Below are 27355 nucleotides of genomic sequence, written 5' to 3'. Positions count from 1 at the left end.
AAGAAAGAAGCATGAAACAAACATGGTGGTCCTAATTACATTATGTATAGTTTTGAGCTGCAGCCAGCATATATACCGTGTTTAATATGACAAAATAAATTATTTTGGGAATTAACTATATGACAGTCATATCATGTTACAAAACAAATACTATTCTCAAAAACGCATCCCAAGCCTTTAGATATCATGTGTGAAGCGATGTTCTCAAATTCATAAATTCGACCTCACATGTCTTTGCTCAAAGTTGCATGAATAAATGGACCGTCTCTGTCTTCACCTTTTTCTAATTTTATATTATTAACTATTATTCCTTTTGAATTGAACTTGAACTTTCCCCTCTTGGATTTGTGTCAAGGTGTTTGTGGAAATTTCAACAACTGAGGGTTGTTGAGAAGTTAGTAATGATTCAGTCTCAGTGATCACTTTTTGTAGGTTTGTTGCAAATATTCAGCATGGACGGAGACACCCACATACATTAAAACACAAATATCAATAGAACTAAGGACTAAAGAGTTTTGACTCTGACCTATGTGATACGCAGGGAGAGTGGTTTCTGACACATTTTGCCATATGTGGTACTGTTCAGTGTATGTTTTAATGGTTTAGTTGTGTTGTGTTTAAAGTTTTTTCCTCAAGATACAAGGGCTGACAAGGTGAATATTTTCCACAGCTAGGCACCACCTATCTTCTGCTCAGACATAGCACATCAGCCGCTCGGGTCTGAGACTAATAGTCTAATAGAAAGCTAAAATAGATAAAAATACGAAAGCAAAGAAATCTGGCAATGAGGTATTGTTTGCTTGACAAGAATTCTTAAAATAAGCACAAAGTCTTGGCTCGAAAGACTAAAATTTAGACTCAAAACTAGACATAAATCTAAAGTAATACAATTTCTGCAGTAAAAGCACTAATGTAAGATTTATTTATTTTAAAATTCTAATTTAAGTCTACTTAACTTTTTTTAGTTTTGTTTTTTATTTGTGGGCACATGCAGTTGTCCCATCCAAGCATGCTAATTGTATTAAAGTTGTATGTTTGTTTGTGGTATAGACAGGCAAATCTTAACATGATATAAGCAGCAAGGAGTTCTCTCAGGTTCAGTTTGGCTGCAAATGAATAATATTTCATTGTTGCACCACAAATGGCCTTACTCTTAAAATATGGCAAACACTCCTTGTTATTCCACTGAATTTCATCCATTTATTTATTGTAAAACATTTTGATTACTCTGGTTTCTGGTTCCATTCCTAAAAAACGAGTGTGTTGCTTAGAAATTATGACATAAAACAATGCATGTGTGCTTATGTAAATTATGTAATGTTTTTAGAGCTGCAGCAGCATATATACCGTTTTAATATGACAGAAAGTAATTATTTTGGGATTTCTATATGACAGCATTCATGTTACTAAACAAAGACTATCAAAAAACATCCAATGCCTTTTAGATTCATGTGAATCGATGTTCTCTAAAATTCATAAATTCGACTCACATGTCTTGCTCAAAGTTTAATGAATTTTGGACCTCTGCTGTCTCACCTTTTCTATTTTATATTATTATATATCCACTTTTGAATTGGAAAATTGAACTGTCCCTCATGGATGTTGTGTCCAAAGGTGTTGTGGAAAATTTCAACAACTGAGGGTTTTTGAGAAGTTAGTTATGATTCAGTCTCAGTGATCACTTTTGTTGGTTTGTTTGCAAATATTCTGCATGGACGTAGACACACACATACAGTAAAACTCATATATCAATAACTAAGGAAGTTAGAGTTTTGACTCTGACTTTCTAAGTGATATCGCAGTGGAGAGTGGTTTCTGAAACCTTTTGTGCCATATGTGTAGGCTTTTCAGTTATGTTTTATTGTTGTAGTTTTGTGTTGTGTTTTAGTTCTCAGATACAAGGGCATGACAAGTTGATAGTTTTCCAAAGCTAGGCACCACCTACTTCTGCACAGACATAGCACATAGCGCTGGGTCTGAGACTAATAGTCTAATAAAAGCAAAATAGATTAAAATAGAAAGCAAAGAAATCTGGCAAATGAGGTTTGTTTGCTTAGACAAGAATTCTTAAATAAGCACAAAGTTCTTGGCTCTGAAAGACTAAAAATTAGACTCAAAACTAGACATAATATCTTCAAGTAAGACAAGTTCTGCAGTAAAATAAACACAAATGTTAAGATTTATTTATATTAAAATTCTAATTTAAGTCATAACTTAACTTTTAGTTTTGTTTTTTATTTGTGGCATTGCAGTTGTCATCCAGCCTGCTTTATTTGTATATTAAGTTGAATGTTGTTTGTGTAATAGACTGGCATCTATAACAGTGATATGAAAGCAGCAGGTTCCTCTCAGGTTCATTGGCTTTCAATGAAATAATAATTTCATTGTTGCACAAATGGCACTTACTCTTAAAATAAGGCAAACACTCTTGTTATCCACATGAATTCATCATTTATTTATTGTAAAACATTTTGAATACTCTGGTTTCTGGTTCAATCCCTAAAAAAAACCGAGTGTTTTGCTTAGAAATGATGACATAAACAATGCAGGTGTCTATGTAATTATGTATTGTTTTGAGCTGTCATCAGCATAATACTGTTTAGTATGAGAGAAAGTAATATTTTTTGGAATTTCTATATACAGCATTCATGTTCTGAAACAAAGACTATCAAAAAAGCATCCAAGCCTTTTAGAATCATGTGATCGATTTTCTCAAAATTCATAAATTCGACTCACATGTCTTGGCTCAAAGTAGAATGAATATGACCTCTGTCGTCACCTTTTCTATTTATATTAATTATATTATTCACTTTTGAATTGAATTGAACTGTCCCCTCATGGGATGTTGTGTCAAGTGTTTGTGGAAAATTTCAACAACTGAGGTTTGTTGAGAAGTTAAGTAATGATTCAGCTCAGTGATCACTTTTGTTGGTTTGTTTGAAATATTCGCATGGACGGAGACACACACAGACAGTAAAAACTCATAAACAATAACCTAAGGAATTAGAGTTTTGACTCTGACCTATGTGATAACCAGGGAGGTGTTTCTGAAACATTATGTGGCATATGTGTAGCTGTTACAGTGTATGTTTTATTGGTATTAGTTTGAGGTTGTGTTTTAGGTTCTCAAGATATAACACAGGGCTGACAAGGTGATATTTTCCAAAGCTAGGGCACCACCTACTTCTGCTCAGACATAGCACATACGCTGGGATCTGAGACTAAATAGTCTAATAGAAAGCTAAAATAGATTAAACTAGAAAGCAAAGAAATCTGGCAGTAGAGGTTTTTGTTTTGCTTGACAAGAATTCTTAAATTAGCAACAAAGTTCTTTGGCTCTGAAAAGACTAAAATTAGACTCAAAACTAGACATAATATCTTAAAGTAATACAATTCTGCAGTAAAAAAGCACAATGTAAGATTTATTTTATTTAAATTCTAATTTAAGTAAGTCCTAACTTAACTTTTAGTTTGTTTTTTATTTTGGGCCATGCGGTTGTCATCCAGCATGCTTATTTGTATTAAGGTTGATGTTTGTTTGTGGTAAGACCTGGCATCTTAAACATGATGAAGTCAAAGCATGTTCTCTCAGGTTCAGTTGGCCTGCAATGGAATAATAATTTCATTGTTTGCACAAATGGCCTACTACTTAAATAAGGCAAACACTCTTGTTATTCCACTGAATTTCATCATTAATTTATTGTAAAACATTTTGATACTCTGGTTTCTGGTTCATTTCTAAAAAACGATGGTTTTGCTTAGAAATGATTGACATAAAACAATGCAGTGGTGTCCTATGTAATTATGTATTGTTTTGAGCTGCCAGCAGCATAATTAACCGTTATAATACTGACAGAAATACATTATTTTGGATATCTATATGAAAGCATTCATGTTACTAAAACAAAGCTATCAAAAAAGCATCCAGGGCACACACCCTTTTAGATTCATGTGATCGATGTTCGAAAAATTCATAAATTCGACTCACATGTCTTGCTCAAAGTTGAATGAAATATTGGACCTCTGTCTTCACCTTTTTCTATTTATATTATTATAATATTCACTTTTGAATTGAAATTGAACTGTCCTCCTGGCCCCCCCCCCTCATGGGATGTTGTGTCAGGTGTTGTGGAAAATAATTGTTGTTGAGAAGTTAGTAATTGATTCAGTCTCAAGTGATCACTTTTGTTGGGTTTGTTTGCAAAAATTCTGCCATGACGGAGACCACACGACATACAGTAAAACTCATATATCAATAAATAAGGAAATTTAGAGTTTGACTCTGACCTATGTGATAACGCAGGGAGAGTGGTTTCTGTGAAACATTTTGGTGGTCCATAATCTGTAGCTGTTTCAGTGTATGTTTTATTGGTTTAGTTTGTGTTGTGTTTTTAGTTCTCAAATACAGGGCTGACCAAGGTATATATTTTCCAAAACTAAGGCACCAACCTTACTTCTGCTCATACATAGCACATAGTGCGGGTCCTGAGACTAAATAGTCCTAATAAAAAGTCTGAAATAGATTAAAATAGAAAGCGGATTAAACACTGCTGTTTGACATATTTTTGTCATCAGGGCACACAAATATGTAGCTAATAACATTGCTTCAACCTCCTCACCAACCTTTTTGTCCATGCTCCTTACTGGTTCCTACCACTTCATTTGATCTATGAGTTTGATATGGCAAAAGTCTACAATCATCATTGTTATGCATCACTTTAAATTGTATGTTAAATATTGCTCTTGTAAACATTGACAATGCACATGTGAAACAAAATGTTAACAAACCTCACACTTAGTTGCCGGGAGCTCTGCATACACCACACTGAGAACGGTATTAATTTTTGACAGCCCCCGAGAGGGCCGAAGGACACTGCAGCTTTGCTGAGGAAGGGTCAAAATTTGCAACTACATTGATGCAAAGAACGAGGTTTGCCAACATTGCAGTGGACTTCATCTCCTCTTTCATCCAATTGTAACTTCTTCTTGGATCTCTCCCTTGCTGCTGTTCACTGGGAGTTCCTACAACGTTCCTTTCCCTGTGGCCGTGACATAGACAATCAATATAAATTTAAAGGAAAGCAATGGGGTCCACTAAAAAGGTCATTGCTTCTCTTAATTCAATTTCAGTAACCATACAGGTAACACTTTCTATGAAGTTTGTATTTATAATGACCTATGAATGCACTACTAATGTTTATAAAGGTGTCTAAAAAGCATTATAAATGGTCATTATTACCATCTATTACATAACACAAGTCGTTATAACCAACTACAGATGCATTAATGACAACTGTTACAATGATTATAATTTTAATCTGAATAGTGCATTATAAATATGTCAATATCTGCCTAGTCACTTGTTTAGTTTTATAATGCATCATAACTACTAACTACTCTTGCCTAAATTTGTATAGTGATGCATAAGTAAATGACTTTTGACTTCGCCTATATTGCATTATATCTGTAGTTATAAGTATACTGTAATTAGTAATAATAATGAAAACATCACCTACAGCACACTGTTTATAAACAGCCATTCAATATCAATACAGTGCTATTTGTCACGCTAAGTAAAGTGACAAGAATATGACACTATTATTAAAACAATATAAGTTACTATGAGTAATTCAAAGTGCAATGAACTAAGTCCTGAGTCTGGCATCTACACCCCATATCACAGTGATAATATCATAGGTGTATTTGCAGCTTTAGGTAAATTAGAGGCAAATGAAATGCCTGACAGTAAAGACGAAAAGAAATGCATTTAGTTCAACTTTATATTTCATTTAAACAACACACATAATCAAATGATATCAACGCTCTGAAGCACATTACAACAAACACATGAAAACGGCCACAAAAGTGGCACGGCCGGTGGTCCGAGAGATGTGGCCCTTAAAAGTGCCTTTTGGTTTGTGAGGTGATTCTGGGTCAGAGGTGCAGGAGATTGGGTTTGACAACAACTAACAAGAAGAACGAGTCAAATCTTTATGCTCTAGCTGGGTTTGTTTTTTATGCCAGAAAGGTTTGATTGAAAACAAATAAACAGATCAGATTTTTTTTGTTTAAAAAGAAGCAGCCTAATGAAACATTTATGTTACCGCATTCGTGAAGGCCAGCGCAGATTACCGTAGGTGACTTAAGCTAAGCTTAGACGAAAGTTTCCAGACAAACGGCTATTTTAACTCACAAATTAGATCGTTTTTTCATATTCTTTCTTTGCGTTAAATGATGAAACCATTCGAATCAATGCTTTTAAATGTGTAAACGATGATGCTTCATGTAAGCAAAGTAAGGCATTAGCTCAAAAAAACACTGAGCAGGAGCGAGAGAGACAACCTACCTGTCCTGGAGAGGACTCAGAGGAGAAAGGAAAGATAAGCCGCTTTACGACTAGTACATACAGTCAATGCTTTACCGAACAGTGGGAGGAGCTGGGGGACGGTAGGTGGGTGAGGGTGGGGTCAGTAGGTCCCGGGGTCATGGACAAAGGAATGACATTTCTACAATAATAATAATATTAATAAAAACGATATCAAAATAATAATCTGACGGCATTCAATAAATGCGGAACATTTCTACGATCCTGTAAAAAGAAGCAGTTTAAATGCCAACCTCGTGTCACAGTGGATGTAAACCTGTCACGAAAAATGACATCTATTGTTTGGTGCCTGCCGATTTTTCTCAATTTTCATGCCGCTCGAAAGCGAATTTTCAAACTGATGTATTTCTCAATTGGAAGTTAATTTCGTGAGGACGACTTGTCAATGAACACTGCCAATGAAGAGGTTTGATTAATTTCATTTGACTAGATTGTAATGGTCTTATTTCGGTTTTTAATGTAACCTTCATTTTGCTGCAGGATTCGGCATTCTTTGAAGATCGAAAAAAAATTAATGTTAATTTTGTTATATATCGTCCTCTATACAGGATCGCTTAGAAATGTCTGCCTTTATTGAATGCCGTCAGATATTATTTATGATAACGTTTTTATTATATTATTATTATTGTAAATGTTCAATTCCTTATCCATGACCCCTACCTCGTGACCCCACCCACCCACCATCCGTCCCCAGCTCCTCCCACTGTCGTAAAGCATTGACTGTATTACTATTCGTAAAGCGCTTTCTTTCCTTTTCACCGCTGAGTCCTCTCCAGGTCAGGTATGTTGTCTCTCTGTTCCTGCTAGTGTTTTGTGAGCTAATGCCTTACTTTGCTTACATGAATCACATCGATTTCCATATTAAAGCAATGATTTCGAATGGTATTTCAATCATTAAACGCAAGAATATAAAACGATCTAATTTGTTATAAGTTAAAAACTACGTGTCTGGAACTTCGTCTAGCTAGCTTAAATCACCTAGGGTAATCTGCGCTGCCTGCAAGATATGCGGTAACATAATGTCTCATTAGGCGGCTTTTAAACAAAAAACGTGATCTGCTTATGGTTATTCATTCAAACCTTATCTGCATAAAAACAAACCCTGCTAGAGCACTAAATTTGCCTCTGTCATCTGAGTTTGCTGTCAAACCCATCTCCTGACCTCTGACCCTGAATCACCTCCCAACCCAAAAGGTCACTTTTTAAGACCCATCTTCTAGACCACGCCGTGCCACTTTTGTGGCCTGTTTCATGTGTTTAGTGTAATGTGCTCAAGCGTTGATAATCATTTCAGCTTATAGTGTTGGTTTAAATGAAAATAAAGTGAACTAAATGCATTTCCTTTGTCTTTACTGTCCAGGCATTTCATTTGGCTCTAATTTACCTAAAGCTGTACAAATAACAACCTATGATATTAACACTGTGCTATGGGAGTAAAGATGCCAGACTCATGACTTCGATCATTGCACCTTTTTAATTACTCCATAGTAACTATATCTGTCAATAATAGTGCATATTCTTGTCACTTACTTAGCGCTGACAATAGCACTTATGATATTGAATGGCTGTTATAACATGTGCTGTAGGGAGATGTATAGAATTATTATAACTTTATTACATATATACTTATAACTACAGATATAAAGCACTATAGGCGAAGTCAAAAGTCATATGGACATCACTATGCACTTTAGCAAAGCAAAGAAGTTATGATGCATATAAAACTAACAATGACTAGGGGGCAGATATTGACATATTTATAATGCACTATTCAATAAAATTATAATCATTTCATAACCAGTTGTCATAATGCATCATGAAGTTTGTTATAACGTCTTGTGAATATGTATAGATGGTAATAATGACCATTATAATGCTTTTATAGACACCCTTAAAAAACATTATGAGTGTATTCAAAGGGCATTATAAATACAACCTCATGGAAAGTGTTACCCATTTCAGTAATACAGCAATCTGTAACATTATCAATAATAACTTTTCATTTTCACATGCTTTTTGGATGGTAAATATGGCAACTTCACTGACATTTGCTACAAGAGCCCCTCAAATAAGAAAAGAAAGAAAAATAGACAGATCCATTAATCACGAAGAATAAAATTATAATAAAAATCACTGAAAAAAAGAGCACCCCCCTCCACTTTGGCTAAAGTTATACAATTATCTCATCAACAGAAACAGCAACATTTCAGGCTAGCAGGTTGGACAGGGGAATTCAAGACTAGCAGAGTTGGGTTTCCTCCAAACCTAGAGTAGTAAAAACTGCACTGCAGTTAACTTGATATGTCCACACTACAAGGCAAAGAGAATTGTAACAATTTTTGGATGTTGTCTGCTGAAATACAGCTTTTTAATATGATGAAGAACAAATAAAATTACTCTTCCTCCACACTGTGTGCAGTGCGCCCATTAACGTTACAAAGACCTTCTAGAGGTCTGGAATTAATTCTGTTCGCTGAAAGTAGCTTCAAAGGTTCCAGTGTCGTACAAACGGCACTACATTAAAGAGTCACTACGACCTGACATGTTCCACACAAATATAGTGGATGATGCAAGTCATAACACCCATGAACATAATCCATATAAACAACATCATCGAATACATAACAGTTTCAATTCAATTCAATTCAATTTTATTTAGATATGCCTATAACAATGCAAATTGTCTCAAGATGCTTTTCCAAAAAAATTTAAAAAACTCCATGGCAACCTGAGGCTACGGTGGCAAGGAAAAAACTGTGGCAGTTTAATATGTATAAGAGGATTCATGGGGTCAGGTTGGAGAATTTTTCATCCAGGTAGGAGTGGAACAGCTGCAAAGCTGTGAATACTGGGGCAGATTAGTTTATGGAGCTAAATGGGTCTGAAACACAGCACTCCAGGCATGAAACATGTGGCTGGTTAATGAAACCACAACAGTCAGGTGTAGCTTAGCTTCAGATATAATTCAGCACTCCAGACAAAGACCCTAACAATGCTGTCTAGCTTCCAGAAGTTTTTTTTCTTTTTATATATATATATATATATAAATATTAAGTTTTAATAAACTATCTTCCCAGGCTATGGTGAGCTTCTTCAATTAGTGAATGCCAACTTATTCCCTCGCCATATTTTCGAACTGCCTGCTTTGAACTACTCATCAAGGATCAATTCAGTTTTGACTGAACGTGGCTGCAGGAGATGAATACGTCAGTTTAAATATCCACACCACCCAGTCATTAGCAACTATGAGTTTCTACTGATTTAGTGCTTAGAACAGATAAAGTCATCATAGTAGATGACTTTAACATCCATATGATTTAAGCAGTGACAGAGTTATTCTCTTCAATATATGTCATATTAGATTCAATTGGCTTTTCTCAGATGTAATATCAAGTCACTGTTTCAATCACACCTCAGATCATTGTTCTAACTGTACGACATAGAAACTGAAGGTCTGAACAATATATTCCCATAACTCACCTTTGTTCTGATAATTTTTCCATGTTGACGAATTTGAATTCACATATGTGGATTACTCTGAAATTAGAAAAGACCATTTTGTTAACTAGATATAAGGAATTAATTCCTTCAGTATTTACCTCAGTGCCTATATGTCCAGAGATGTGGATGCCAGCAACCACAATCTAACTCCAACACAAACAGATTATTTTGTTGATAGTACACAGCATCACACAGTACAAACTTTAACATCGAATTGCTCCTTGAAAAAGGTTATAAATCGAGGAGGGTAGCTCCATGGTAAAATTCACAGTCATGTAGTTCAAAGCAGGAGTTCGAAAGATTGGGAAGAAGTTTGGCATTCCACTACATCACACATAGCCTGGAAAGATAGTTTAATAACTTATTAAAAAAGATTAGAGCAGCATATAATTCTTCACTAATAGAAAAAACAAGCAAAACCCCAGATTACATTCATTCACCAACCTCTTATACTCTCAAACGCAACAGTTTTTCCTTGCCACCGTTGCCCTCAGGCTTGCTATGGAGTTTTTTTTTTTTTTTTTTTGAAAAGATCTTGAGGAGACAATTTGTATGTATATAGGGCACCTCATATAAAATAAAATTGAATTGTTAAGTATTCATTATGTTGTTTATTTGGAATAATGTTCCAAGGGTGTTAAGACTTGCATCATCCACCATATTTGTGTGGAACATCCCAGTGGCAGTGGACTCTTAAGGTGTCTGCTTTGTACAAACTGGACCTTCTGAGACTCCTTTCAGGAACTGGAATATATTCTTTTCTCCCGTCTTCCAGAAAGGTCCTTTGTAAAGTTAATGGAGCACTGCAGCAAGCGTGGAGGAAGTGAGTAAGTATATTTGTTCTTTCACAAATTAAAAAGCCTGTAATTTCAAGACAACACCAAAAATGATACAATTCTCTTTACCTTGTATGTGGACATATCAAGATACACTGCAGTGCAGTTTTCCTACTCTTGGTTTGAGGAAACCCAACTCTGCTGTCTTGAATTCCACTGTCCAACCTGCCAGTCTGAAATGTTGCCTGTTTCTGTTGATGGAAATTTGTATTGCTTTAGCCAAAGTGGAGGGTGCTCTTTTTTCAGTGTTTTTGCTAATTAATTAATTTATATTCTTATGTGATTAATGGATTTGTCTATTTTTCTTTCTTCCTCAGCCTCTGCTTTTTGGGCTTTGTAGGAAAAAAAAGACAGTGAAGTTGCCATATATATCATTCAAAAAGCAGTGAAAATGGAAGTTATATTCATAATGTTACAAATTAGCTGTATCATGGAATTGTTACTGAAATTAAATTAAGAGAAACTATGACATTTTTAGTGGACCCCATTGCTTTCCTTTTAATTTACATTTGTGGCCTATGTCACAGGCACAGGGAAAGGAAAGTGTAGGAACTCCCAGTGGACAGCAGCAAGGGAGAGATCCAAGAAGGCTTTGCAATTGGATGAAGAGGTGATGGAAGTCACTGCATGCAAACCTCAGTTCTTTGCCATCAATGTAGCTTGCAAATTTTGGCCCTACCTCAGCAAAGCTGCCCGTGTCCTTCCGGCCCTCTAGGGCTGTCAAAAATTAAACCGTTCCTCAGTGTGATGTATGCAAGAGCTCATGCAACTAAGTGTGAGGTATTGTTAACATTTTTGTTTCACATGTGCATTGTCAATGTTTACAAGAGCAATATTAACATACAATTTAAAGTTGATGCATAACAATGGTATGTAGCCTTTTGCGAAGTGGTAGGAACCAGTAAGGAGCCTGGACAAAGGTTGGTGAGGAGGCGTAGCAAGTTATTAACTACCTATCTTGTTTTGCCCTGATGACAAAATATGTCAAAAGCAGCTGTAAATCCATTTGCCATATTTTTGCTCCCTTTGATTAGACTGCATTTGATATACTCATCATTTGTTTTCAATGGCACGTGTGGACATGCTTGCATGCACTGGGGTGGAACCATAATAAAAGCACTTTCCACTACATACATCTGTATTGATGGTTTTGTTGTGCCCATTTGGTGACATTTGCTGTTCTCTTGCCTTGTTAATTCTCGAGGGCTTAAATCTTTTTATTGTACAACATTGTTTAAGTCTTAAGACTCCTGGACGAGACTGCAAGGTTAGCTGAGCTAAAAAAATGAGCTACATTGCCCAGATGAAATGACAACACAGTGGATCTCTGAGGTGACTGAATGAGCATAGAGTAGAGTGCAGAGAGTGCAGGTAGAATATTTTACAACCAAGCTGTATAAAAAGGGGGTTCTAAAACAAAGTCTTACCTTTCAAGTCATGTGTTCTGTCAAACAAAGGGCTGTGCTCTCATTCAGTACTGGACAACCTCCTCGTTTGTGCACCCACAGAGGAACAGTGTCGCTCTGACTCACTCTCCTTGCGGCGGACACAAGGACACAAGGTAAGTCTATTAGAACCTCAGTGGGTACAGGAAAAGGTTATTTTTCTGGGCCGTGTTCTCAACGCTGAAGACAAAGAATTTGTTCAAACTGTTGATGAGAAAGGAGGCCACATGACCTCTGTGTTGCTGCAAAAACATAGTGACAAACTCAGACCTGTGGGCTATTATTACTGTAAACTGGACCCTGTGGCACCTGTAATCTCTCACAGCCCCACGGCCGTGAGAGATAGCATGTCAGCTGAAAGAGCTCTGCTGGCCACCAGAGACATTGTGGCCTACTCCGATGTCACTCCTATTTTCCCTCATGCAATAACTCTTCTACTTAATGATCAGACATCTTCTCATTTCTCTGCTGCTCGATTTGTCTGGTACCATCCAAATCATCCAAATGTTGAATCATCCAAATGTCACCATTAAAAGATGCAACACACTGAACCCAGCCTCTCTCCTCCCCCTCCCAGAGGATGGAGAACCACATAGCTGTCTTGATTATGTTAACCTTGTTTGCACCCCCAGCGCATGACCTGAAGGATGAACCAATCCCCAATTCTGACCGTATTCTCTTCGTAGATGGTTCTCCTTCCAGCAACCAGCTGGGAACCAACTGTGTTGGTTATGACGTTGTGACCAACACTGCTGTCCTGGACTCTGGACTGCTCCCCTTCCACTACTCAGCACAATCTGCAGAACTGGTAGCACTCACAACAGCGTGTAAACTCTCAGAAAATGTCACCTGCACAACCTATACGGAATCATGTTACGCATTTGGTGTAGCGCAGGATTTTGGTTGCCTCTGGAAACACCGAAACTTTCTAAAATCAGATGGTTCATCTATTCAGAACCACAAACTTGTTTTGGACCTTTTAAACGCTATCCTGTTCCCTCTGCGGTTGCCATATGCAAATGTGCTGCTCATACCAATAACGCTGACCCCGTATCTAAGGGAAATGCAAGAGCAGATGGAGCCACTAAGCAGGCTGCAATCCGTCAATCGCCTCCTTCTTTTTCTGAAATTCCCATTATCTAGTGCCGCAAAACACTCTGGTCTCTGTCTGGCTGCACTTATTCTAATAATGTATGGACAGGTCAAGTCAAGTCAACATGTATTTATATAGCACATTTAAAATGACAGCAGTCGACCACAGTGCTGCATATGGGAAGGATAGAAAGTTTAATGAATCAATAAAAAACAGTTAATGCAGCAGCAGCAATAATAGTTTGATAAAACATCAATAACAAATAGCCTAATAAAATAAATATAAAAACAAACACAGGGCAAACAGTGCAGGTAGTCATGAAAAAGATAAAAAGTTAAAAGTCAGAGTGAGAGACAGGGTCAGGATAAAATCAGGCTGAATTATACGCTAGGTGGAAGAGATGGATTTTGTAAGGAAGATTTAAAAGTCTCCAGGGACTGGGAGGACAGAATGTGGAGGGGAAGGCTAATCCAGAGCCTTGGGGCGGCCGCTACGAGGGCTCTGTCACCCCGAGACCATAAATGAAGCAGTGCAACAGGTCAGTGATTTCCTGAAAATTGACCTCAAGCAACACTGTGCTTACCACCCAGCCAATGGGGGTGCAGTGAAGTGTGAAAATGGAACACTGAAACAAAAATTGGTCAAATGCTGTGAAGAAAGTGGTCTTCAATGGACCACAGCACTACCACCTGTGCTCATGTATATGAGGATGAGGAAAAGAGCCAGAACTAATTTGAGTCTATTTGAAGTTCTCTTTTCAGCCCCACCAGAAATGGGACATGGACAACCAGGAAAGGGTTTCCCTTCCACAACTCTTTGTGAAGATTCATGGACTGTTCCAGATTTCGCTCACACCCCACATGTGGCAGAGTGGCAGAACGAGCAATGTGGATCCACGCCAGCCACTGCACATGGGTCCAGACTCCTGTTGAGCCAGAACCATGAAAAGAAGCAGACGACAATGCCTGTATCCCCAACAGAGAATCACCAGCACACACTGGATCGGACACACAACCGAGTACGGGCAGCATTTTTTTCATGTGTCAGAAGTATGAAGATATGTATTAAACTGTGTCTCAGGGTAACATGGTAGATGTAATTTTCTAATACTTGGCATAATTTTGTGATCTTTAAATGATCAACGGGGGGAAATGTGATGGGAAATTACATTTTTATTTTTACATCTCTCATATAAGCTGTCTATATTTACTAATGTGACCTTTTAGCACACACGAGTTCAAAACAAGTGAAAATATGTTCAGCAGAAGTCCACCGAAAGTTCATAATAAGTGCGACATTACATTATATTTTCTATATGTGCAGACTGAAGACCTTGACTTTGCTTGCACTTCCTCTTGACCTTCTCACCTCATTTCTATGAAGAAGTAAGAATCAAGAAATGGAAAGCACACTTTCACCAGATCCATGTGGAACAAATGTGAGTGTGGATTATAAATTTTGTTGTCACCTCACATTCGGGGTGTCTCTGAGTTTTACTCTGTGTGTGTGTCTCCTTCTGCGCAGAATATTTGCAAATAAACCATCAAAAGTGATCACTGAGTCTGAATCATTACAAGCTTCTCAACAACCCTCACTTGTGGAATTTTTCCACAACACCTTGCCACAACGTACCGTGAGAGGACAGTTCAATAAGGGGAATAATTTAATAACAGAAAAGGTGAAGACAGAGGTCCAACATTCATTCAACTTTGAGCAAGACATGTGAGTTGAATGTACAGATTTTTGAGAACATCGATCACAGACTTTTTTGATAGTCTTTGTTTAAACTGTGTCTTATTTTAACTACTTTCAGTCTCATTATTAGTTCTACATTAAGGTGTCATTTCTTAAAGTTAAGTTAAAACTTAAATTTAAATTTAAGTAACTGAATCTTAAATTAGTGCTTTTACCGCAGAACTTGTATTACTTTAAGATTGTCTGTCTAGTTTTGAGTCTAATTTTAGTCTTTCAGAGCCAAGAACTTTGTGCTTATTTTAAGAATTCTTGTCAAGCAAACAAAATTTTAATCTATTTCAGCTTTCTATTAGACTATTAGTCTCAGACCCAGCGCTATGTGCTATGTCTGAGCAGAACTAGGTGGTGCCTAGTTTTGGAAAATATTACCTTGTCAGCCCTTGTATCTTGAGAACTAAAACACAACACAAACTAAACCAATAAAACATACACTGAAACAGCTACAGATATGGCACAAAATGTTTTAGAAACCACTCTCCCTGCGTTATCACATAGGTCAGAGTCAAAACTCTAACTTCCTTAGTTATTGATATATGAGTTTTACTGTATGTGTGTGTCTCCGTCCATGCAGAATATTTGCAAACAAACCAACAAAAGTGATCACTGAGACTGAATCATTACTAACTTCTCAACAACCCTCAGTTGTTGAAATTTTCCACAACACCTTGACACAACATCCCATGAGGGGACAGTTCAATTCAATTCATAAGTGAATAATATAATAATATAAAAATAGAAAAGGTGAAGACAGAGGTCCAATATTCATTCAACTTTGAACAAGACATGTGAGTCGAATTTATGAATTTTTGAGAACATCAATCACATGAATCTAAAAGGCTTGGATGCTTTTTTGATAGTCTTTGTTTAGTAACATGAATGCTGTCATATAGAAATTCCCAAAATAATTACTTTCTCTCATACTAAACAGTATTATGCTGCTGCAGCTCAAAACAATACATAATTACATAGACACACGGCATTGTTTATGTCATCATTTCTAAGCAAAAACACTCGTTTTTTAGAATGAACCAGAAAGTAGAGTATCAAAATGTTTTACAATAAATAAATGATGAAATTCAGTGGAATAACAAGAGTGTTTGCCTTATTTTAAGAGTAAGACCATTTGTGCAACAATGAAATTATTATTTCATTGCAGGCCATCTGAACCTGAGAGAACCTGCTGAACATATCATGTTAAGATGCAGTCTATACCACAAACAACATACAACTTAATACAAAATAAGCATGCTGGATGACAACTGCATGGCCCACAAATAAAAACAAAACAAAAACAAACACAGCCAAAATGAAATGGCCCTTGACTCAACTGCATCCTGAAATCACAATGTAGCAAAGGCAGCAAGAACAACAAAAACTACGGTCACGTCAGTTGGCGGAGGCAAATACATTAAACAGGGTTCCTTTTACAGTCTATTAGAAGAGACTGTGTAGCCCAAGCACATCTCCCAGATAATATTGTGTAGGGAAATATATCTGTGAGTATAACTATAACATGGAGTGAAATCTACAAGATTAATAGTTGTTATATGTTCAGTTGCTTGTGTCAAGTTTGGATTTCTATTGTATATGCCATGTAATGTCTATCATAGCAAATAGTATTACACTGCTGCCACTCAAAACAATACAACGATGACTTAATTACATAGACTATAATTTAATATACATTGTAATATACATTGCTCACAAGTCCAAACTCAGGAAAATCACTGCATTTAACAGCAGTTGCAAGTAATGTCTTCTTTTGTATATATTTTTTACCATTTAGGTGAATCCATTTAACAGACACTGCTTTGTTTCTTTCATCATGTCCAAGGAAAGCCCTTCATTTCCTTCAAATATGACATGTTGTGTACTTCTGAAGTTGGTCACAATGCACACTCATTAAAAAAAATTGTGTGTTCAGAATGACTTACATTTTTACAACATTCTCATATTTTATTATGCCGCCTAAAGACTTGTAAACATGTTCAAAAAATTGTGTTAAGTTTAGCGAGAGGTTGGCAGGAGGCCCAGCAGCTTGGTGGTTAGCACTTATGACTCCCAATGAGGAGGTTAGGATTCAAGCCCAGCTTGGGCCTTTCTGGAGGTTGAAAGTTCTCCCTGTTGGTGTAGGTTTCTTTCAATACTGTAGTTTTCTCCCACCTCCAAAAGAAAGACTTGTTGGGTTTGGTTAATATCATCAACATGTCTTGATTAGAGACAACATCAATGATATTTGTTATGCTCTTTAAGGAAACTATTTTAACTACTTTCATTCTCATTATTAATTCCACATTAAGGTGTAATTTCTTTAAGTTAAGTTAAAACTTAAATTAGAATTTTAAATAAATAAATCTTATATTAGTGCTTTTATAGAAGAACTTGGATTAATTTAAGATATTCTGTCTAGTTTTGAGTCTAATTTTAGTCTTTCAGAGCCAAGAGCTTATTTTAAGAATTCTTGTCAAGCAAAAAAACTTTTTCAGACTTTTTTGCTTTCTATTAGGGCTGTTTTTGCCATATGGACAGATTCGTGTTCGGCCTCAGCAACACTCAACCACCTCATCTTTAGTGCTACATTGACGTACAACAAACTCCTGGAAAGGTCTCAGTGTTTAGTGAAGCGGCCTAAGACCCAGTGCCATGTGCTATGCCTGAGCAGAAGTAGGTGGTGCCTAATACACAACACAAACTAAACCAATAAAACATACACTGAAACAGCTACAGATATGGCACGAAATGCTATCACATAGGTCAGAGCCAAAACTCTAACTTCCTTAGTTATATATATTTTCACGTTACTTTTAAAATTGAAACTGATGATTAATGACAATCATACATCACAAAACTTAGAATAACGGATTGTTTCAACCCCGCGGATATAAGAACATTGAAGACTATGTAAAATTACTTACTTGAAGGGCTAAAAGCCCTAAAGTGACACTCACTTGTCACCAAATTGTCCTTTGTAAGCCAAACCACCTTGCATGTGGACAGGTTCCCGTTCATCCCAACAGGCCTCAGCAACACTCTGCGAAAAGGCCTGTTTAGTGAACTTTCTGACCTAACAACTTCCAAATGGCACTAATCACAACACCACACACTAGTGTGACAAAAACTTTCTAATTTTGGCAGAGAAATGGATTATAATTTGTCAACCCCTTTGAAGCCCAAATCTTAAATCTATTATCCATTCTTTTGGGAGTAAAGTCTGAGTCGTAAGCACACCACCTTATGATTCTGGATGCGTCTTTTAGTTTACAGATATTGATTATTTCCTGCCACGGATTCAAAAAAACAGCCTGCTATCTAGTCTTCTGGAATCTCCTGTTTATACCATATACCTTTAGAGGCATCGCAGTGGATTACAGAAGAACATCTAGGAAAGGCAACCGAGTAGGGGATTCGAACCAGGGGCGCCTGCAGCAAGAACTACTGTCTCAACACATGGGACAGGCGCTCTACACACCGAGCTAAATACCAGCCCTAAGAGTTGTATCTTGAAGACTAAAACACAACACAGAGCAACCTGTAATACACACGCTGAAACACAAAATGTTTCAGAAACATTTCTCCCTGCTCTATCACATAGGTTAGAGTCAAAACTCTAACCTATGCTCTAACCTTTTGCTTTATATTACACTTGGGTTTGTGCACCCACAGAGGAACAGTGTCGCTCTGACTCACTCTCCTTGCGTCACTTATCTGCAGAAGAACACAAGGTAAGTCTGTCAAAACCTCAGTGGGTACAGGAAAAGATTATTATTCTGGGCTGTGTTCTCACTGCTGAAGACAAAATCCTGTCAACCAAATGCATAGAAACCATCCCAGATTACTCCAACCTGGAATCGCCACCCAAACAAAACACAGTTCAATCCCCAAGCATGTATGGGCATGTAACAAAAACGAAAACCGCGTATGTCCACTTCAGTGCTTCTGTTAATTTCACTACTTCAACCAAACCACACAAACAAGGTGTCCCCTGAAAGCATAGACTCTGCTGATTACAAAGATATGTGTCTCATCACTGTGCGAAAACTCGGTGAGCTAGCCCCCGAAGAGTAGAGAAAAAAAAAATCCCCACACGAAACTGTATGTTTTATCTTTGCTGTTTGTGGTCAAAAGTTGTATTAAATTTATATTGAAAAAGAGGTGTGACTCTTGGTTCGATATACTATCTTTGGGTTAACTTCATTCATCGACATAATAAAGAGTAGATACAGTATGTGTAATCTGACGAGAGAAATGAAGCGTCACCGCATTTAATCAATCATAACTCTGAATTAGCAGCCAAGTAAAACAGACGAGTATTTTACCTGGCTCTGTGAAATCAAGTGCTTGGTTGTGGCACAACCAATCATGTGAAATATGAATTCATGAATGAAAAACAAGGCAAAGGATGAGAATTAAATTAATGATACATATATATATATATATATGTATAAAAAAAAATAAAACAAAAAAAACACTGTCCTCTTTAATCCTGAGCAAAACAATGTAAAATGGGCTACATTTACTAACATTTCTAGACTAATGTGGATGTGCTGAGCTCCTTTTCCTGATGAGTACACTCATTGTAATATCAGCTTTAAAATTGGATTTTTTCATGTGTTCTGGTTAAAACATTAACCAACTAATTGTTGTTTCCTGCTAATTTTCATTTTAGGTCATATATGCAGTGCAAGTTCTGTGTTATGTTGGAAGATAAGAAAATCCAAAAACATATATCTAAAATAAGACATAATGAACCTCATTATTCTATTACGTGGAAGTTTTGGAACTGATTGTGTCAAAACATTCCGCCGTCTAGAGAAAGGGGCAAAAAAGGGGGCACCCCAAAAAAATCACCTGAGATTCAAACTCCGCTTTCAAAGCTGAGGAAGTAACCCCGGCAAGCCTCAACACAAAAAGCTATAAAACGCAGAAAACATCCTCAACAAAGCAAAAAGTTCTTATCATAGAATGGATTAGAACAACAGCCAACAAAATAGACAAAATCAACATGCAAATAAAAAAAGAAACGGACGGTTTCAAAGAACATTGCACGCTGGACCACAACATGGAAGAGGAAATAAAACGCACACTTAAAATACATATACAAACAGGAATTTTCCATTACCAAACAACGTCACATCAAGAAATTAAACAAACTAATAGAAAGAAAAAGCAGAGACAAACAAACTACAAAACCAATGAAAAATGGGTACGGAACCTGCCCAAACACACCCTCACCGAAACAGAAAAAAAGGGTGCTAGCAAGAGGGCTACATTTCACCATTACACCCTCCAAAATACCACACGAACAATACATCCTAGCAACAGAATTAGCATGCCATAAATGTCAAGATCAAGCACAAAATGCAGAACTCCGAAATGCAATATCAGGAATTTTAAAATCAGCCAAACTTCCACCAAGCAACATCACACAGGAAGAACAAAACGCAATTAAATCGTTAAAAGGAGACAAAAGCATTACCATCCTGCCGGCCGATAAATGAAGAACAACAGTCATCATGGACACAAAAACATATGAAAAACAGATGGAATCCATGTTAGGGGACAGGAACACCTACGAAATACTGAAAAAGAACCCCACGGAAGAAAAGAAAAGGACCCTGACATCATTACTAAAACCTTTACTACAAAGTAACAAAATAACACGGGACGCATATGAACACTTGATACCCACAGCCAACATCACCCCCCAGATATACGGGACAACAAAATTCACAAAAAAGACACCCCTCTTCGCCCAATAGTTGACAGTATCAGATCAGTAACATACAACCTCCCCAAAGCACTGATTGAAATCATCAAACCCCTCCTCAGTACAACAGAAGTTGTTTTGAGTTTTTGCAATGTTGCAAAAAAAAACAACAAAACAAAAAACAACTGGCACAAGAACTCAACAGCATAAGAGTAGAAAAAGATGAAATATTCATATCACACGACGTGTTATCAATAGTCACAAAACCCCCAGTTGACGTCACATTACACATCGTACAGGAACGACTCAAGGAACACCGAAACCCTCAAAAAACACACAAACCTGACAGTTGAAGATATTTCCACACTCTTACATTTTGTTGCTAAATCCACTTATTTTCAGTTTAAAGGAATCATATACAGATAGACAGAACGTTTCGCAATGGGAGATCCACTATCAGCAACAATGAGCAGTTTTTTCATGGAGGACCTGGAATCAAAAACCATCTACACAGCATCCACACACTGTAAACCCACACTGTGGAAAAGATACGTGGACGACATCTTGGAAAAAAAATAAAAGTCGGACACACACAATGTCCACACTATGGACAACACTGGAAACATAAAATTCACGCACGAAGAAGAACACAACCGGACCATGTCGTTCCTCGATCTGAACATCCACCACAAAGAAGACGGCATCAAAAAATCACTGTTTACAGAAAACCCACTCACACGGACCAGTACCTCCTCTGGACATCAGAACATCCCACAGCACACAATCACTCAGTCGTCAGAACACTCTATCAACAGGCCAACATCATCACGGAAGATAAAGACAGACAGGAAGAGGAAAGACACATAGAACACGCACTCACACTTTGTCAATATAATACAATACAATAAACAAAAAGAGAGAACGAAGAAACACACTCAGAGAACAGAGGACCAATACAAAGACACCATATGCATACCATACATCCGGGGATAACGGAAGCAATACAACACATCATGAAAAAACATCACATCAACGCAGCAATAAAACCACACAAAAAACTCTGTTAACTCATAGTACACCCAAAAGACAAAATAGAACTGGACAAAAAATGCAACATCATCTATGAAATATCGTGCAAAACATAAACATGCCCAAAAACATACATTGGAGAAACTGGAAGATCATTCTACACATGGAGAAATGAACACAAAAAAGAATGCAAAACAGGAGACAGCGGGGAAATCAGGAGCAATCACAGATCACTGCAGGAGAAATTGGAGGCCATAGAAATCAGGAAGCGGGCACACAAAACTATCAACCAGGACCAGGGGGCGTACACCCTGGACCCTGGAGTGAGTGTGCACATGCACACTCACTCTCCGCCCGCTCGCTCGTTCACTTACACCTCATGCACACACACACACACACACATTTCACCCTGCACTGGACAAAAGTGGTAACTTTTTCCCACTTAGGGTCATGAACAAACTAAAATGAAGCATTTAAATTTGGGGGGCGGGGGGGGGACAATTTTGAACAAAAAAATCGATTTAAAAATCGTAAAACAAAAAATCCTGATACTTATGTGAGTTGATTTTCTATCCCAACCCTAATACACTATACACTTAAGCTGATCAGGTCGGACACGCTCTCTGGAGACACGCCCACTGGAGACTCTCCACAATACACCTAGCGCAAGATAGAAACAGACACACCAGTGCATGCACACACACATCAAGAGGGGAGAGACATACGGCCAACCCTCACGGCCGTAATAGCAACTTATGTAATAATACAGCGTTGGTCACTTCTCTGACAAGTAGTTTCTTTTTTTTTGGCGGGGGGTTTCAAACATCTGACATTGGACTACACAAAAGGAGCACATCCCTGCAAGGTCTAGCCCTGTTTCTTCGCAAGGATTCAGAGAACTTCTTCAGGACATGCTTGGTGAGTACAATAGGAGGCTCAACATATCTATCCAGACAAGAGGATAGATATAATCGCTTGGACTGTGTGTGCATTAACAAGAAACAAACGCACGGTAGGGTACGGAATAATTGTGTACACCACTGGAAAGTTTATCAGATGACTAAGCAGAATGAATCCCATTTACTACCGTTCATTAGAGTGAAGCTTATTAAATTAAAAAAAATGTTTGCTTCTTGTCTGGATCAGGGTCCAGAGGCTAATAACCAAAGGGAAATAAAAGGGTAGAAGCATCACTCTATGTTGATTTTGTCTACATGCAGACATGCATGGCAAACTTTTTTGTTTTGTTTTTATGGGTGTTTTATTCAGTTGGATAATTCTGCCCAATTTACAATGTTAAATTGTATGCTGACATTGTGACATTGTTTTTCTTTTTTTATATTATATAAACTGTTGTGTTGTGAACTGCACAGGTGTTTTTACAGGTTTTGCATATTTCTGTTTGACACAGCCACTTGAGATATGTCAGCAATGTTGTTGCTGTTGTTACAATTGTAATACACTGCTCAATGACTTGTATATGAAATGGTAAAAATGTTTCGAATGTATTTGATCATAGGTCAATAACACTTGGAAGTTATTATTGTTATGGAGCTACTTGTTCTGCACTTTGCTGTAGTAAGACAGCAATTCTCTGCTGCTACTGTTAAATTGTTAAATGGAACAATTTCCAATTATTTCAATAAAGTATGAAGTAAACTTTAAACTTGTTTTGTATTCTGTGAAATGAAATTTTAAATGTTCTTAACCTTAACTTGAAATGTTAACTTAACAACCCTAACTTACTTTTTTGAGTGAGTAAAATTCTTAGTTGGTATAACGCTGACCTTTAAGTTTTACTAATGGAGAAAACTACTTTATCTGAACAAAAGATTATTAGTTGGCCAAACTGTTTGAAAACATAGACTTGGCACAAGTCTAACTTTCAAGTTTGTCTCAAAAGGAAAATGTAAAAACAAAACAATATGAGTTTTTGGTTGGGCTCAAAACTCAAACATTGATTGCAATAAGTTGCCTTGAAATTTTGAGTTTTCTCAACTTTTTCATTTTTACAGTGTCTGTATCTTGACGACTAAAATGCAACACAAACCAAACCCAGGAGACATGGACTCAAACACCCACAGCCATGGCACAAAACTTTCGGAAAGCTCTCTCCCTGCTCTATCACATAGGTCAGAGTCAAAACTCAGTTAGTGATATATTTCTTTTTTCATTGAAATTGTAGATTAATGACAACCGTGTGCCACAAAACTTAAAATAACGGATTGCTTCAACTGGCGAATGTGAGCAGGTTCCTGCTTGGCCCAACAAGCTTCAGCAACACTCTGCGAAAAGGTCTGTTTAGTGACCTTTCCGACCTTACAACACCACACGCTGTGGGACAAAAACTTTCTGAATTCTCCGGAGCATCTCTCTGACATATAGCAAATTCACACTGTTGGCACGTTGCTTTATATTGGACCTCCAACAAAAGATCACCAAACTCTTATATACCCACATACAATGTGTCTTTAATGAGGCCCACGTACACAACTTCCTCATCTTTAGTACAACATTTAGATCCAACATATTCCTGGAAAGGTCTCAGTGTTGAATCAAGCTACCTCAGACCCAGCGCTATGTGCATACCTCCACGAATATTAGTAGCTCACAGATAAAGTTTTGAGTTTTCAGGAAGGAACCATTCATAAGACTTTAAAGGCAAGGAATTCCCAAGGGATGTTACTTCAGAGAGAGATGGAATTCATAACACTTTTCAAAGAGCCTACAAGAATGTCCCCTTCCAAAAGATAATATCCAAACTACACAAAGGTCTTCAAAATCTTGGCCATACTTTAGATATTAAGGAAAGATGAGAAACAGAGGGGAGCCTCACATTCTCACAGCAGTGGTTAGCGACCAGCTCTCCCTCCTGGAGGGAATTCAGCTGGAAAAAGTAGTCTTGATTCTTTTGTTCTCCAGCTCAAAAGATCCACTAGTATAACCAGACTGCTTGTTGGAGGTCCTATAGCAAATCATTTTCACATGTTTTGGAGGCTGGGGGCTGTTTTTAAAAGGAAAATCTTTGATTTGAATACATAAAGTAAGACAAATAACTTTTGAAAGTATTTTTAGTTGTATCTATAAAGACTCTGACCAGAAAAGAAAGACAAACCAACAAAATATATTTTGGAGAGAATTACATTCAAACCAATGAACTAAATTGATGTTTTTGAAGAGAACTGGCCTGAATGGCTCAGCTATGTGTTAACCTGAGACCTGATTTTATATAGAATCACAACGATAAGGTCCCCTTAATAACAAATGATGTTTTCTTCCCCTTTAATTTCAAGCAGCATCTTTATCCTTATGTGTGATGTGTTTATGTATGATGCTGTTGTTGTACTTAGTGCACAAATCCTCCCTTTGTCATGTTATGTTTTGTTGTCTTGTTCCCAGTTACCGCATACGTACAGTATGTGTATTTTACGGAAAGAAAGCTAATAAAAAGTAAATAAAAAAAGTTTAATTTCATTAGAAAGGGATCAATATCTCGGGCTTAACATGCTCAGCGGACACCTGGATGTCTCAGTGAGGCAAACAGTCATTCTCTTGCATGGAATCTACTGCATTCCATAGTTTCCATTACATTTAGCATAACAAATGATGATATGAGTTTAATTGCATTAGTCTGGAACATTAGGCAACTTCAGATAGAAAACAAATGCGATGTTTGGACAGCACTGACATGCAGCCATCCTCCACATAACATTCAACTGAAATACATGGAACCTACTCAAAAAAAACAACAACGGTATTTTTATCCAGGGATCGAATTTAAGAGTGGCTTTTGGCGGAGCCCCATTTTACAGTGCACCTCACAACTTTCCAATTCACATGCATAAGCTTTTAACAATCCAATTGTGGATCAGTAACAGGATTACTGAGGAAAACACTCTATTACCACAGCAATGCGATTAATACTGTCATAAACATTTCACATGACAATAGTCACAATAGCAACAACCCAAAAGGTTTGCAAGAAATTAAATCACCATTGCAAACATTTGGCTTCCACCCAGGTGCAAACGCCATACACACAACAAACAGTGCTGAAACAAGCTCCAATATCAAGTGGCTAAAGTGGTATCGATATCAAGTGACAATAAAACAAAGGGGAACGGCTATATCTTAGTTCAGAAAGAGACTCATCACAACTCATTAAAAATACAGCAATGATAAATAGGACAACACCAGTCCAAACACACAAGCCATTCATTCTATGATTCTTACCTTAATTCAGACATGATCACAGGGCCCATTGAACCTCTCTTTGGCTGTCCATACCCAGGGTACCCAGAATGTCAGGATGTTGAGAGGAGTTTTAACACCGTTATCCTGGTGGGATGTTTTGCAGTTCAAAGTGCCCAGATGGCCTGTTGGGCTTGATATGCAATTTAAACATTACTGGCTGTTCTTCAAAAAGGTATTTAATAAAAAAAAAATATTTAAAAAACAAAATATGATTCCTAATAATCAATAACAAAGCATGTGTAACAAAGCGTGCCTTCACAGCCACAGAAGTTCCTTTTCCTCTCTGTGGACTAATCTCCCAGATGTCTTCTCCTGTCTTAGAAGCATCCCTTTTCAGCTAAAAAAATCTGTGTATGTATATATATATATATATATATACACACATACACAGATTTTTTTAGCTGGCCAACTAAGACTTATTAAGAGTTATTGTACTGTCTGGTGGTTGTGATTTCTAATTTCTATTGCTTGGTTATTAGAAATAACAAAGATTATTTTGAGGGAACAATAAAAGAATTATTCAAATATAGTCGCATTGAATGTATTTTTGATAAATTCTTCTTTTAATAAGTACATTCTTTAACTACACAAAGCAGTGTTTTGCTAGTTACTTTTAATTATAAGTTAAGTTGGTTGCTAAGTTGATAGCAAGAATCAATATGATGTCGCAGTTAACATTAGCAATCTATGTTAGCTAACGTTAGCAAATCCATTTCACAATAGACGTTTCAAAATGATATCATAAAGAGCTGTTTTTGCACAGGCAGGTATTTCTTGGACCATTGTCAGAGTAACATGTGCAGATACCCAGACTAATCTGCAGAGTGAAATTGAATATGAGTTTGCGAGATCAGGATGGTCTCACCAGGCTAGCCTCAGGTACCTCCTATGTCAGCATTTTAGACCTCAAGACAGTCATTGAGTTGGAAGCCTGTACTATAATGTGAATTAAAAGGTCAGATGTGATCTTTATAAAATACCTTTGAATGAACTCCAGCGTCGACGATCCAGTGGCAGGACACTCGAGGTTGAAGACGTAATAGCTGCTGAAGAAAGCAGCTACTCCGTGTAACAATAAAGGGTGTGGGCCCATCATTACATGTAAGCCTTCCAGAGGGCTTCATCATGTCACCTGAAATGAAAAGATATAACATTATGTGTTATGAGCACTTTGAGATCTGCTTCAGATACAAAGGGCTATACAAATGTTGACACTAGATCAGAGTAACATTGCCTTGAATGATCAAGCAGGGGGTGCTGGGGAGTTTTGCAGTATTAATGTCCACAGCAGTGGCACATGGCTGTAACATAGCACAACACAATAGCATTGATTTAAGATGAGATGATAAA

General features: G+C 37.2%; 2 long non-coding RNA genes across 2 annotated transcripts in view; one reads left to right on the top strand and one right to left on the bottom strand.

Annotated features, from left to right (window-relative positions):
- LOC125010850 overlaps positions 1-27355 on the top strand; it is a 171804-nt gene that overhangs the window by 115105 nt on the left and 29344 nt on the right. The window lies entirely within an intron of this gene.
- LOC125010851 overlaps positions 18668-27355 on the bottom strand; it is a 20779-nt gene continuing 12091 nt past the window's right edge. The window contains exons 2-4 of the long non-coding RNA XR_007113108.1: positions 26986-27306; positions 25985-26135; positions 18668-18720 (exon numbers count right to left, since the gene is read on the bottom strand). This is a non-coding gene — a long non-coding RNA (uncharacterized LOC125010851). The remainder of the gene's footprint in view (positions 18721-25984; positions 26136-26985; positions 27307-27355) is intronic.

This window comes from Mugil cephalus, chromosome 7 (genome assembly GCF_022458985.1).
Source record: "Mugil cephalus isolate CIBA_MC_2020 chromosome 7, CIBA_Mcephalus_1.1, whole genome shotgun sequence".
Classification (NCBI taxonomy): Eukaryota; Metazoa; Chordata; class Actinopteri; order Mugiliformes; family Mugilidae; genus Mugil; species Mugil cephalus.
This window is presented reverse-complemented; position numbering and strand designations above follow the sequence as displayed.